The following is a 14,684-nucleotide window of genomic DNA, read 5'->3' as shown; positions in this document are numbered from 1 at the left end:
CGTGAAGTCAGCACCACTTCCAAGTGCAACGTCCGCTGGGGGTGTTTTCAAAATAAAAACCCGTTTGCCACAAGTCAGCACGGGTGGCGAGTAAAGACTCCCAGCGGGGCTTTTATTTTTAAAGGCAAAAATGGCTACATCCGGCGCAGTTACTCCTTAGCTCGCCCGCTCCCGCTAGCTTGACGAGCTAACGACTCCGATTTCCCCGGGGAAGCGCAAAGAGAAGCTGCTGAATATTTGATTACCTCATGAGGTTAAGTATATTTAAAAACTACTACGACTACTACAGCAGCAACACCACGTGTTTATTCAAATGTATTTTACATTTTAAATGTATATAAATGTAAAGTAGTTGTCCAATTAAAAAGTAAAAAATGTGCCCTAAAGTAGCTAGCTAGGCTTACACAGTATTGATATTGAAATAATGGTGCGTTTGTTTGTAGTTGGAAGTTGAGGCTTTTTTTCACAACCCAACATGGGATTTTAAAATGGCTGACACTGCTACTTTTACTATTAAACTCTGTCGTATTTATTATGTGTTCAATTTTTATCGATTATTAAATTAACCGTCAACTATTTTGTTAATTGATTAATCGGTTTGAAGCTTTTTTCATGATTAAAACAAGATTTCTGATTGTTTCAGCTTCTTAAATGTGAATCTTTTCTTCATTTCTTTGCTCCAGATAACAAAGAAATCATTACCAGTGAATCATTTTGGTTTGTGGACAAAACCCAAGACATCTGAGAACCTCATTATTTCCAGGTTTGACAAACATTGATAACATTTTCTGATATTTTATGGACCAAACGATTATTCCATTAAATAAAATAATCGACTAGAAAATAAATACTAGCTAGCTGTGCACCAGTTTCTTCTTAGCTTTCCCCTTCTGTGGTATTAAAAAAATCTACTACAACACTGTGTTTCTGAAAAATAAGTTATTCAGGTTTGAATGAACCGTAAAGTCGCATTTCTTGCCCAGCTAGACTTACTATGTTGATATTGAAATAACAGCCCGTTACGCTATTTGCGGCCGCTTTTAGCCTAGCGGTCCTCAATTCTGCGCGTCAGTGTCAATAGCGTGCTGATTTCCTTGCTGTAATGTGTCGTGTTTGTGGCTACTGTGATCTAATCATGCCAACATTGGCGTGTATTATCGCATTGTATTTCACGCCACACGTGACATTTCTCACGCTGAGAAGTGATAAAACTCATCGCACATAAATTAGTAATCTGTGAATCGATGATGCAAAGGCAGATTGCTATGCTTAGTTTATTCATACAGCTGTCTTCAATTAGCAACCTATCAGCCAATCAGAAAATAGATAGCATTTCTTGTTGCTGGGGAAAGTCTGAAAATAGGTTCACGCTTTCAAGTACTTGTTCCACGAAGTACGCATGCTAACAGAAGGGTTAAATATGACAATTCTCGTGTTCCTTTGCTCCATAAAACAGAAACAAGTCTTCAAAACTGAACAATTTTAGTTTTTGGACAAAACAAGATATCATCATTTCCAGGTTTTGGAAACACCAGCTGATCTAAAAACTCTAATGATGAGGGTTAGTTAGATCGTAGTTTGATCATTTCTGGGATTACTCCACATAAAACTATCAAGGGATTGTGATGAAGTCAAGTACCAAAATAAAAATACTACAGAATCAGTGAAGAATTTGTCTCCACAAATGATCAAATCTCGTTAAATCCATAAAGACTGAGTGAGTGATGCTCGTTCAGCTTTACACTGAGGACAAGTTGGAGCAGATTTTGTGGGTCTGACATGCAAACCCTGTTTTTTTTTTGTTTTTTTTTTAATTTGTTTAGAATTTTTCCTTTCATCGCCACCCCACACTTCCCAAGAAACCAATGTGATTAATTACCTGCAACATATTGTTGGCACGGCTCCACGTATCTGTGACTTCGCTATGGTCTGGTAACAGCGCTAATTATTACAAACAAGCTGTAGTGAAGCAGGATGTTTCGTGATTTGTCCGGTGTCTTAGTCTGCAAGTGCAAGGGTGCAACTTAATCCTGTTTGGCACAATCAACCAGGAGGATGTCACTGTGGGTTTTAATGCCAAATCAGGGTCCGCTTTCAGACAGATCGCTTCCTGTTTGCTTGTGCCAGATATTTTCGGTGTGCGCTCACTTTCCTGGCTATTTGGCATATAAGGTAAGGTGTTTTTGTACAAGGGCCCTTTAACGGGATGATTTGGATGACCTCACTGGCTGTGATGTGTGTCTATTCTACACTGAAGGGACACATTACGCTGTATGTTTAACTAATGGCTGTTTGAACATCCACAGAATGGATTACAAACACTGAAAATATACCGTACCTTCTTATTTAAATTTACAGAGCAATATATTCATACCCATGTGTTATTACTTTATCCCCAAACGACCCTATATGTTAAACTACAAGCGTAGCAATAATGGCCATTTTATGGATTATTTAACGTTACGGATCACTGTAGTCTCCAAGTTTAATACCCTGTGTTCTCCAACTAAAGTGATAGCTCAAGTTCTTGGTGCTGTGAATGTCTTCCTATTCAAGAACCTGCCAGCAGGGACACAAAGAAAAACTTGTTTTTTTCCCCACTTAACAAATAGCTCATCACATAAAATCAACCCCAGCTAAACTCTACGATAACTTGACTGTATGTTTGTTGCTTCATCTTTTTGTTAGGCAAACGTTTTCCTAACAGGTAAGTTTGCGTCGATTTGCAAACCAGACACTCTCCCACACCAAAGCCCACAGAGAAAATTGCGAATTTACATCACAACATACAGGAGTTGTTGATCCACTGCTGCCTCCATCAGTAAGTTCCAATGTCTTATTGTGTGACTTTGGTATTTGAAATCCATTTGTTTACATTTACCTCTGAGGCACAAACGTCCGGAGAGAGGCATCAGTATACTGGCAGCTGCTGAGTCCCTGCAAGCTTAAAACGTCAATTTTCTCTGTGGACGTTGGTGCAAGGAAGGTGGTTTGACCAGGCAACACAGAAAAGTGTCTTTAATGGTGTTAGAATTTAACATTTATTGGTGAAGTGGGGAGAATATATGTAGCCTCCATTTAGCATCAAAACTCAAAAACGCTGCCTTCCATATACATTGGAAATCAGAACTGGGAGTCACGTCAATCCCAGTCCCTGGCGTGTCTGGTAGTACGTAGCATGTGAAAATTAAACATTACTATGTGTGCGACAAAGAAATTACAAAAGAAGTGCTATTAACGATAAAAGTAGGGCTTTAGTTTGGGGAGTAATTCACAATGACAATTCATAACATTTAATATCCAACAAATTCTACACACTGGACCTTTAAGTGTCAGCTCTGTGGTGTCAGTATGTCTTAGACCAATCCAAACTATCCCTTTTACAGTAATGTGTGTTTATTGTTTATATATATACACAGGAAACCGAGAAGCACTTGCAAAAAGAGAAAATATTTATTGGCGCTGCAGGCAGAGACGATTATTATTTTTTGGTGCAGGTCCAAGTTTCTCGTAATACTGCCACCCAGAGTATTTTTTTATTGGATTATTGACATTCTACTGTACTTTACTTTACTGACGGGGGGAAAATACCAAAACCAAAAAAAAAAAACACTGGCACGTTTCCCATGACTGTGTATCGTGTGTGTGTTGATGCACGTCCATCCATAGCTTTTAACCTGTGAGGGTCGTGGTATGAACCGGATGAGAGACGCTCTTATTCAGACCCTCCGGGGAGTTTTTTTGTTTTTAAACCCCTGTGATGGTTTAAGTAACCTGCGTGTCTTGGAATGTTTGAAAGAAATTGGAGAAGTGGGAGAAAATCAGGCTCGTGGAGAACATGCCAATTCCGAAAATGGTCCAGCACGTTCAAACCTGTGAGGCAGCAGTGTTAACAGTGTTAATGTTTTCTTCTCTTTCTTTTTGTTTATATGTTTATATGAGGGCTGCAACTACCGATTATTCACTAAATGGATTCATTGAGGTCTTGTTTGGGGCATGAAAAATGCTGATCGGTGTTTGTCAAACCTGGAAATTATGAGGTTTTTGTCCACAAACCAAAATTATTCAGTTTGATGATTTCTTTGTTTATATAGAGCAAGAAACCAGAAAATATTCACAATTATGAAGCTGAAAATTCACACACATGATTACCGAAATAGTTGCCGAATTAATTAGTGATCGATTGATAATCGCAGATACTCCATCTTACAAAGTAAGAACATTTAACAGAGGATAAATATAATATATTGATTATTAATCAATTGCTCCATGAATCATCAACTATTTTGATCATCAATTAATTAATTAATGAATTAATCAATTAATTAACACATTTTCAACATGATGATATTGTTTAATCTGTACTCTGTAATCAGTACTTTCTTCCCTAAAATGCAGAAAAATATTTTTTCAGTAAAACTGTAAAAGTATGAGAACAGGCCTTTATTTTGTTAAATATAAATATCTTAAATATATATACCTTAAAAATAAATAAAACCACCGTTTAACCGATGGTCTCGCTCTCTCTCACACGCACACACACACACACACATACACACGCACTGCAACAGACCTTCCAAATCAGCAGAAGCTGTGGAGTAGAACTTCAATGAGGTCCAGGCTAGTCCCAAAATCCAAATACACTAAAATCATCAAACTTCAGTAGCAGAATAAATATCAATAAAACAAATTTTCCAAATAGCTGGCAATGCAATAATCCAATAATAATCGATAAATTGGTGTAGCCTGACCAAAAGAAATGCCTATAAATTCCTAAATTTACAGTTTTCCTGTATCTCTTTATCAATGTTCAATAACGCTTAGAAACAGACAACAAAACAAGGAACCTATTCAGTGTATTTGGCCACTGAATGCATCCAGGTTTCCGTGTTTTAATTCCATGATTTTGGTTTATTCTGTGATTTAATGTCTTGTGACGATGTCACCTGTGGGTAAAAGTGTGGGATTTAAACTTTTGAACCTTGTCTTAACTCGCCCTTGAACACACTCAGATGTTTCACATGTTTAACTTTGATCCGTGTTCACAGTCAATTGCTGATTTATGATGGTTATGATGGTTCAGTGATTCAATTATGATAGTTAATTTTTTCTGATTACAGTACGTAGGTTGGGCTGGGTGTTGCTTTTTTAGCCACTTGACAAAAGGCTCGTCTGATAAAATCTATCATAAGAATATGTTACAGAGCCTTTTCTCACTGGAACGTGAAGGTCGCACTCGCTCACACCAAACTCCATAGAGAAAATCAGCGATTTTTACATCACAACAAACAGGAGTTGTCGATCCACTGCTGCCTCCGTCAGTACGTTCAAATGTCTTATTCTGTGAGTTTGGGGTTGAAAATCCTTCATTCAGATTCACCTCAGTGACACAAAGTGACCACAAGAGGCAGCAGTCGACCAGCAGCTCCTGTGTCCCCGTGAGCAACAATCACTGATTTTCTCAATGGGCTTTGGTGTGGGAGAGTGAGAAGTTTGCAAACTTCAAAAAAAAAAAGTATAAATGCAGGATAAACAGGTGGACATATTCCTTAAGCCTTTTGTTGAGAGCCTAACATCTCCGTTTGTGTCTCAGGCTGAAACCCTGATTTTTATCCCCTGTACAGTTGAAAGGGTGGAAACAGGAGACGGTGACTGGCTGCTCTGTCCGTCCACTCACAGGTCCTTTAGGAGGAGAAACTCGGCTAAAGGCCCGGACGAGACACAATGGGCGTCTATGACACACACACAGGCCGACAGACAGTTCAACGGGTCCTCGGAGCAGATAAGTCGTCCCCACACAGACCAGACTGAGGGTTCAGTGCTATTGACCCAACGAGAAAGCACAACCACTGAGCCTCACCACCTTGAATGGCCTTGTTGAAAGAGAGAAGCCATAAATTGGCGGATGAGCAGTGAGGGGAGACTCTGCCTCCCCCCCGTCCCCGTCTGCCACCTCCCTCTCTCCCCACTGTCTCACATGCAATCTCTTTCTTCCCTTTACCAAGTCGTGGTTTCCATCTCACCAAAACCCCTTTTTCCCCCCTGAATGTTTAAAAAGATGAAAGGATAAGGAGAAGAATGGAGACAAAAGAGGGGAGGTTTGTGTTACAACCCTGCCCCTGAGAGACCGCTCATGAAAGAGTTTGGGGATGGGAGAGAAGATAGGGACCGAGAGAGGAGAGAAGACACAGAAACAGAGCAGGGGGTCATGAAAAGAGGGGTTTTTCAAACGCCGGGCCGCTAAAACGGGTCAATTCTGCACAGACAGGCCGACTAAAGTGCCGTCTTCACTGAGGGACGGAGACATTTAACACTGTCAGTGCCCACATTTACCTGCACTCGTCTCCAAAAAAAACACGCACACGCTGTCATTCCCAATTGTATTCAAATTACAGTAGCAGCAGAAGAATTATACTTCGCAGAATCCTCTGCCTGATTCTATTTACCATTAATGTTTCCAACACACACACACACACACACAGAAGTCTCCCTCGCGGCATTCCTCCCTCTCGGCATTTAGTGTCAGTCACTTGGAATCCTGTCAACCCTCCCACCTTTCTCTCTACCTCTCGCGTCTTTGTCTGAACTTGTCCTGCGTGCACTTAGATATTTCCGCCTGAGGGAGCATCGGTGAGAGTTCGACTGAGCCGGGAGAACAGAGAGCAGGAGAAAGTTGTTAGCTGAGCGGCGGCCGAGACGAGAGTGGCGGTCAAATAAAGACGACGATTGGGGGGCAGGGACGCAGCAAAGCACCGGCTTTCACAGCCTGTTGACCTCTTGCTCTCTCTCCACCACACACACACACATCAGATGTCGTGCTGCAATCACTGTCACAGTCACATTAAAAGATTTTCTAAATCCTTGCGTCACTAAAAAGTTGAGTCACTGTCAGCGAGCACAAACATTCTCTTTAGGGATTTGTCTTTGCATGGCCCGCACAGATTTCCAGGACAATTATTTAAGCCGCATAAAAGAAAAGAAAAATCGTTGTAAGGCACCACCTTGCTTTGTACATGTGGAATTTTTCAAAAGCCTTCTGGCAAAAAAAAGAAAATCTCACTCACTCACTGTGTGTCAAATACTGTGATATCACCTCTACTCTGTCCGCTTCTCATATTGCGATTTAAAAAAAAACACTGACGTGTTTCCAGATGTCTGTTACCTCCGACCTCCGCTGATGAAATCTTTCCCACATCATCATCATCATCATCTCACATCAACGTTTGGACATCCTCCTTCATCTGAAACACGGATCAGAGCGTAATTGGGAGGTAGCTATTACTGCAATTATTGCAAATAGCTGAGCTGAGCTGAGCGGAGCTGTCACGCTGTGGCTGACTGTCTGTCTGTCTGTCTGTCTGTCTGTCTGTCTGTCTGTCTGTCTGTCTGTCTGTCCACAGCAGAGCCACCGGGTCAGGGCGTCAATTACCGAGCCATGACCTCCCACGAGGTGCCTGCTGTCACCCCTTCATCATCATCTTCACACACTCTCTCACTTTCTCCACCTGGTTTGTTTTACATTTTCATCATTCACCTCTTCCTCCTCCAAAAAACCCCAAAACCCCCTCACCGTACTCCAGTGAAAGCTATTGCCCAAACAGACAGAGTCGGGTTTCCATGACTTCAGAGGACAGTTACAGTTACGTACTCTGGTTTAGGTTGGTTTTCCACTACAAAGTAGTACCTACTCAACGTGGGGCGGAGTCATCACTGCACGACACACAAACGAGTGACTGGTGACTTGTAAAGCAGTTGTTTCAGTGGAACTGAATCATTAGAATCAGGCAAAAAAAAAATATGAGTCCGTCTGACACAGTCACTGGACTGAAAGACGGCGGCAGGGTTTGTGATGCCGCTCGCGATCAGCAGTGCTGTCACTAAATACACCAGACTCCTCTGTTAAATATTGAGATTTTAGACATTTCCCTGGTAATTGTTGGAAATTAATCCACATTTTTAGGATTGTTAAGTCTTTTTAACCAATCTACAGTTCAGCATGGTTCAGCCTTGATTCTTGTGTCGGACGTCTCTTCCTGTGACGGCACTCTGACCAATCAGTGGCCGGCAGTCTGGCGACGTCACGCATAGTATCGCCTCAGCTCGCTTTGAACCTCACCAGAGGTAAAAAAAAAAGTACCTGTCTAGTGGAAACTCAAAAAAAGTATGCGTAGTCACCTAAGCCTGTTTCCGTGTGGACGTTGTGACCTAAGACGTTGTCATCAAGCACTCATTTATCCTAATGGTCAACGTCCAGGAGCAGGAAAATAGAAAGAATTCTGAAATTGTAGACTTGTCGCCGGGGTGTTGGCGCGTCCCGGATGCCAAATCTCTTTCTAATTAATTTCTTTAAGGCCCATTTATACTCTATATGCAATAGTCCAATCAGTCAGAAAAAAGTAAGATTGCGCGGAATTACATGCATCTCTGTGATGTTGATGGGACGGCAGATTCAGTTGTGGTCAATGAGCATCTAGTCTGGTCAGGAAGGGGTCAGTCAAGTGGAAAAAAAAGTAAATTTTTTGGCGAAAAAACAACCTTCAGATGCCAAATCTGTGATCTGGATTAGATTAGATCAACATGATATATTACAGTTTTGCCCATTATTAAAGATAGGGATTTTTTGAGAATGTATAACTTATGTGACATCAGTAGGTCAATTCTTACCAAACTTAAATGGGAACATACTGCATAAAAATTCAGATTGATTTGTGAAAGAAACCCTGTAATAACACATTATAACGTGATGTTAATGACGTGGGCCCCATGTTTGAGACCTCTGGTGTCGACAGATTTTGGTCCCCACAACATGAGTAATACCTGTAACTCAAACACACACACACACACACACTGAGGTGTATAATGTGCATATGTTTCCAATTTCAGGCGTAATGCTCTTTTCTCTGCAATCTGACCCAATTAGGCAACGCCTCCTGGAAAACGCCGCCACCGCAGCAACAGCCGCCAGCCGTGGTGGCAAACAGCTGAGGGGGGCCAGGGTCAAAGGTGAGTTAAGACTCTCTGATGGACGTGTCACCTCCTGTCCTGTCCGTATGTCTGCCTGTTCGCCTGAGACAGACACAGGTGTAGCAGAAGCTACACCTCGAGCCTGAAATGTAATTTCACAGCTTATTAAAAAGGGTCAGGGAGAATGAGTGACGGGGTCTGGACACACACACACACACACACACACTTGTTAAGTATACACACACACATATATATACACACACACATGCCTGGCTTGTACTGACACACAGCAGCAGCTCTGACAAACAAACAACACATGCGTCTACAAGTCCTTCCTGCGTGAAAACTGAAATTAGCGTATGGAATGTTAACCTTCGGGAAAACGGTTTGGGCGGGAGAGAGCGAGAGAGCAAGAGAGAGAGAGAGAGAATATTGTGAGCATCTGAGCTGCAAAGCCCTCATTAGTGGAGTGAAGGACTCGCTTTGGTAATTCTGTTTAATGTCTAATGAGGAACAGGTTTGAATGGGTGCAGAATGCAGACTGGCGCTGCGCCGTGTTTGCGTCTCCTGGCAGTCTGCCTCCCTCACTCTCTCTCTCTCTCTCTGTGTGTGTGTGTGTGTTTATGTTTAGATTCTTATTCTTATTACGTGTCGGTGTGTGATTGTCAAGTTTGTGAAACGGACTCAGACGCACACACACTCACACACTGTGCTCGTCGTCTTGTTTCAGTCGCCTGCACCGCCATCCCTGCCGTCCCCACCTCTCCTCTTACACCACCTCTCCCCCCCACACTCTCTATCCTTATCTGTCCCTCCTCAGTCTCAGTGTCTCCTTACAGAACTCCGTCCACCCACACCAGCCGTCACTCCGTCCCGATGTGTCCGGATTAGACTGGCAGCCTATATATGTGTGTGATCTGTTTACAGTCACGTCTTCCTTCCTTCCTTACACACCTCCACGTTGGTTTGTTGTTTGCACTCGTCCACTGTCCTGTTTGTCCACAATCTATTTATAATTCCAAAATCTAATTCACAAATATACTTATAGTTCTAAATTCTACTCATAATTCCAATATCTCCTAATAATTCCAAAATCTACTTATAGTTCCAAATTCTACTCATAATTCTAAAATCTGATTAGAATTCCAAAATCTACTCATAATTCCAAAATGTACTTATAATTCCAAAATGTACTTATAATTCCAAAATCTATTTATATTTCCAAAATCTACTCATAATTCCAAAATCTTCTTATAAATTAGAAGAAGATTTTGGAACTGACCAATCAGTGTCCGGCAGTCTGTTAAAGTCACATTTTATTATGGGTTCAGGTCACTTGGAACCTTGTTGGAGCAGGAATAGTATAGTAGAAAGTATAGTAGAAAAGCAGCATTGGTACCTAATCCTAATCTAAATCCAACTGTAACTCTAGCCCTAAAACTAGGTCTGAAACAGACAAAGTGTCTCTGCAAGGTCAAAATGTCCTCACAAAGATATAAATACATGTACACACAGACAGACAGAGTCCCAGAGGAGAGACAGATGGAGAGGGGCAGGACGTGAACAGGGGTTTGTACGACAGGGCCGGTGCCTCCATTGTGCAGCAGGTGAACTGTAAGTCTATCCTCTGCTAATTGCAGGAGCAGTTCAAACACAAAGTCTGCCTCTGAAATCCAATCGTGCTGGGTGTTGTACAGTGAGTAAAGTTTACAATGTGCTACGTCCACCACCCCCTCTCCCCCCTCCCTCCCTCTCCGTCCTCCTCTGTCAAAGAAAAAGGGACAAAACGTGGTTTATGGAGTGCGACGTGAGGGCGACGAGCATGGAATTAGATTTGTGTCAACAGCACTTTATGAATCGAGCAAAACAAAAATCAAAATACACAAATTAAAATATCGATTTAATCGTTCCAAAATGTTGTTTTTTATTCGTTTGAAAATACACTTTTTGATTTAATGATCGGAATTGTGTTTGTTCCGACTCATTTGTGTACTTCCAGTCCATTGAGCTGTCGCTCCAACACATAATAAATAAATAAATTACAATGTTTCTGAACGATTAAATTGATATTTTATTTGCAATTTGTGTATTTTTGATTTTGTGGTTCATTTTTGTTTTAGTTAGTAGATTTTTGAATTATAAGTAGATTTTGGAACTATTAGTATATTTTGAAATTATAAGTAGATTCTGAAATTATAAGTAGATTTTGGAACTATTAGTAGATTTTGAAAATAAAATAGATTTGGAATTATAAGTAGATTTGGAATTATAAGTAGATTTTGGAACTATAAGTAGATTTTGGAATTATAAGTAGATTCTGAAATTATAAGTAGATTTTAGAACTATTAGTATATTTTGGAATTATAAGTAGATTTTGGAACTATTAGTAGATTTTGAAATTATAAATAGATATTGGAATTATAAGTAGATTCTGAAATTATAAGTAGATTTTGGAACTATTAGTATATTTTGGAATATAAGTAGATTTGGAATTATAAGTAGATTTTGGAACTATTAGTATATTTTGGAATTATAAGTAGATTTTGGAACTATTAGTAGATTTTGATATTATAAATAGATTTTGGAATTATAATTAGATTTTGGAATTATAAATAGATTTGGAATTATAAGTAGATTTTAGAACTATAAGTATATTTTAGAACTATAAGTAGATTTTGGGATTATAAAGAGATTTTGGAATTGTAAGTAGATTTTGGAATTATAAATAGATTTTGGAAATTCCAAATTCCACTGATTGGTCAGAAGCGTCTTCAGATTATTGGGATTATGTTTGCGTGTTTCTCAGGAAAAAGTTTCCACGTCAGGACCAAAGTCTTTAAGTTGTCATGAACTTGATAAGTGGTGGTGTCAGTGTAGTATCATGACAAACCTGAACTCCTCAACTTCGTTATCACTTTCTATCTGCTGTCGTTCTGTTTATGTACAGTGTGTGCGTGTGTGTATGTGTGTGCAGTATGTAGCGGCAGCTCCACCCATGTTTCCCTCTGAGGCCTCACAGGTCGACGTGATATTGATATGTGTCAAAAAATCCTCAGGGGAAGATGCTGTACTGTATTGTACACGTCCATTCACTCAGTGCAGAGCCATAGCGCCCTCCTGTGGAAGGGAGGATAATGCCGAACACCTTCACCACTGTACTTAAGTATCAAAAGTCATTTTCTGATATAAAATGTACTTGAATTTTAGACGTAAAAGTATACAAAAAAGGGTAATCGCCTAAAAGAAAAAGTTGCTAGAAATATAAATAACAAAGTACAGATACATGAATTTTCTATTTAAGTACAGTAACAAAGTATTTGTACTTTGTTACATTACAACACTGTCGTGAAACCATGTCTCACGTGTCGTCTGAAGAGTGAAATTAAATTCATAGCAAATTTGGTTGAGTTTTTAATCATTTTTAATTGTAAAATTGAGGATTGGCATCAATTATAGATAAACCCAAATCGGTCGAACTCTTCAAGTGCGGGAGGGAGCTGGGAAGGAAGGAGGGAGGGAGGGTGAGATCAGGGCATCAAGCTGTCGTATTAATCTGCAAATTTTCCCTCAGATGACGCAAAGACTGTGACTTCGCCTCGTGTCGCCTCTTCATCTCCACATCACTCCTCTCTCTCTCCCCCGATGCCTCGCTCTCCTCAGACAGGGGACAGAGTCACACAGCAGGTAAGTCTTTCTTTCACCAGTGTCCTCCCATTCATCCATTCATTCATTCATTCACTTTTTGAGTTTTAAACCAGTTAGTGGGGTTTGTTCTTGTGCTCCGTCGTCCTGAAGATGAAGTGTTGTGTGTTTGAGGAGCAGCAGAAAAAGAAAAATCATAGAAAGATCTATCTGCACAAGTGATTTGTTGCTTTTTAAATCTCTTGTTTGAACATTTTATCATGTCAGTTATCGGCGTCGACCTCAGCCTCAGGATCAGAGAGCAGGTTTTTTTTCTTTTTTCTAAGACCTAAACGAGAAGATGGATTTACTGCGCCGAGACTGTGAAATTCAGTCCTGCTGCGTGCGGCGAGGGGCGATGCAGAAGTTGCAGAGGAGACTGATCAGAAAAGGGTGAGAGAGGGAGGAGGAGGAGGGGAAAGAAAAGAAAAGAGAAGACTAGAGAGAGAAAGAGCGGAGGAGAGTGAGGGGAGAATGGGAGAGTTTATAAATAGCAGAGCTTTACAAGGGTGAAGAGAGCAGATGTGAAAGATGGTCTGTGCTTAAGGAGTTCAAACATCAGATTAATACACTCAGATTATCTGCCTCAGAGAGGTGGGTGGGGTGGAGGGGGGGGCAGTTGTTGGACACATGCTCACACACACAGATGAAGAATAAATCACACATAAGCTCAAGTATATTTATTTATTTATGTTTTCATTGACATTTCATATGCACACACTCTCAATCTCTTCCCATCAAAGTTTCTGGCTGCGCTCTCTCTCTGCTTTTTCTTGGACAAACAAAACGTTACATTTTTTATGAAACTTCATATTCAATTATCAGATATATTTTTTGGGAGTTTTTTTGTGATTTTATTTTAAATATTTTGTGGGACTGTACAGAAGTAATTTGCCGTCACGCCAGAAAATAATTGGTATATGGGTGTAGGTATAGGTATATGGCGTTAACCATCTTATCACCATCATCATATTCAGGCTGCCTGGATTTATTTACCGTTTAGGAATTACGGTACTGGGAAACTGACCGGATTGGACGGTCAGTCTACTGTATTGACAAGTACTGTATATGGGTGCAAAGCTCTATTTCTCTGCTTTCTAGTATCCATCCATACATCTTCTACTGCTTTATCCTCCACATGAGGGTCATGCGGGGGGTGCTGTGCCAATCTCAGCTGATATAGGGTGGAAGGCGGGGGTCACACCCTGGAAAGATCGCCAGTCCATTGTTTTTTGATTTTCTAGATATCACAAACAGTCTATGGGAGTTACGGTAATGCGAAGTATGCATGTCAAATCCTGTCTGTCTTATTGAGACAAACAACCACAAACCGAGCAGGAAAAAAGGAGCTGCTGGACGTCCTCCTTTGTTGTCTGTTGTGTCCCATTGGATGTTGTTGTTCTTTGTTGTCACACCGGTATGGTGTCGCACTACGTGGCCATTGGTCACAGCCCAAACACCAGCGACCAAGTAAAAGTAACAAAACTGAAATGCAAGTCTGACCCAGGACTACCGTTTCAAACTGAACAGTACCATGATGGACACAAAGCATATGCTGCTGGTTAGATACGTCTTGTTGAGACAAACAGCCACAAACCAAGCAGGAAAAAAGAGCTGCAGTGGACTTCCTTCATTGTTGTCTGTTGACGGTTACAGTGCACACCCAGAACTACCAAAATGAAGGTACTGTTCTAATTTAAAACGCAAGCCTAACCCAGGGCTTTACATTCCAAATCGAACCGTACCATGATGGAAACACAGCTGGTTACATGATTCCTGCCAAAATGGCGTTGTTTTGGTGTTGCATGATGGGATTGCATGATGTCGGCTCCTGGAGCTCTGTTAAGTAATACATAAACATTTTTTGTATACACGGCTTTCCTCAGACAAAAAAACAATGTTATAATCTAAAACATACACATACATAAAGCATGTATCATGGAGCTGGCCCTGCCATCCGCCGCGGTGTTAAACAAGCCACCCGAGGATGCGCACTCACCCACATGTGATTGACACTGACCTCTGTTGAAAGGGTTAAT

At 40.8% G+C, this 14,684-nt stretch overlaps 1 protein-coding gene across 6 annotated transcripts in view; it reads left to right on the top strand.

Annotated features, from left to right (window-relative positions):
- Positions 1 to 28: 28 nt before the first annotated feature.
- The window catches only part of slc1a9 (solute carrier family 1 member 9), a 41,934-nt gene continuing 27,278 nt past the window's right edge, over positions 29 to 14,684 (top strand). Inside the window, exons 1-6 of one of the 6 annotated variants that reach the window (XM_058653513.1) lie at positions 172 to 253; positions 684 to 763; positions 5,680 to 7,271; positions 7,401 to 7,508; positions 8,921 to 9,003; positions 12,536 to 12,648. The gene's annotated coding sequence lies outside the window, so the exon portion shown is untranslated. Of the gene's footprint in view, positions 254 to 683; positions 764 to 5,593; positions 7,272 to 7,400; positions 7,509 to 8,920; positions 9,004 to 12,535; positions 12,649 to 14,684 lie in introns of all 6 variants that reach the window. The other 5 variants (XM_058653509.1, XM_058653514.1, XM_058653508.1 and 2 more) reach the window with 5 other exon arrangements.

This window comes from Solea solea, chromosome 16, assembly GCF_958295425.1.
Source record: "Solea solea chromosome 16, fSolSol10.1, whole genome shotgun sequence".
NCBI classification, from domain to species: Eukaryota; Metazoa; Chordata; class Actinopteri; order Pleuronectiformes; family Soleidae; genus Solea; species Solea solea.
This window is presented reverse-complemented; position numbering and strand designations above follow the sequence as displayed.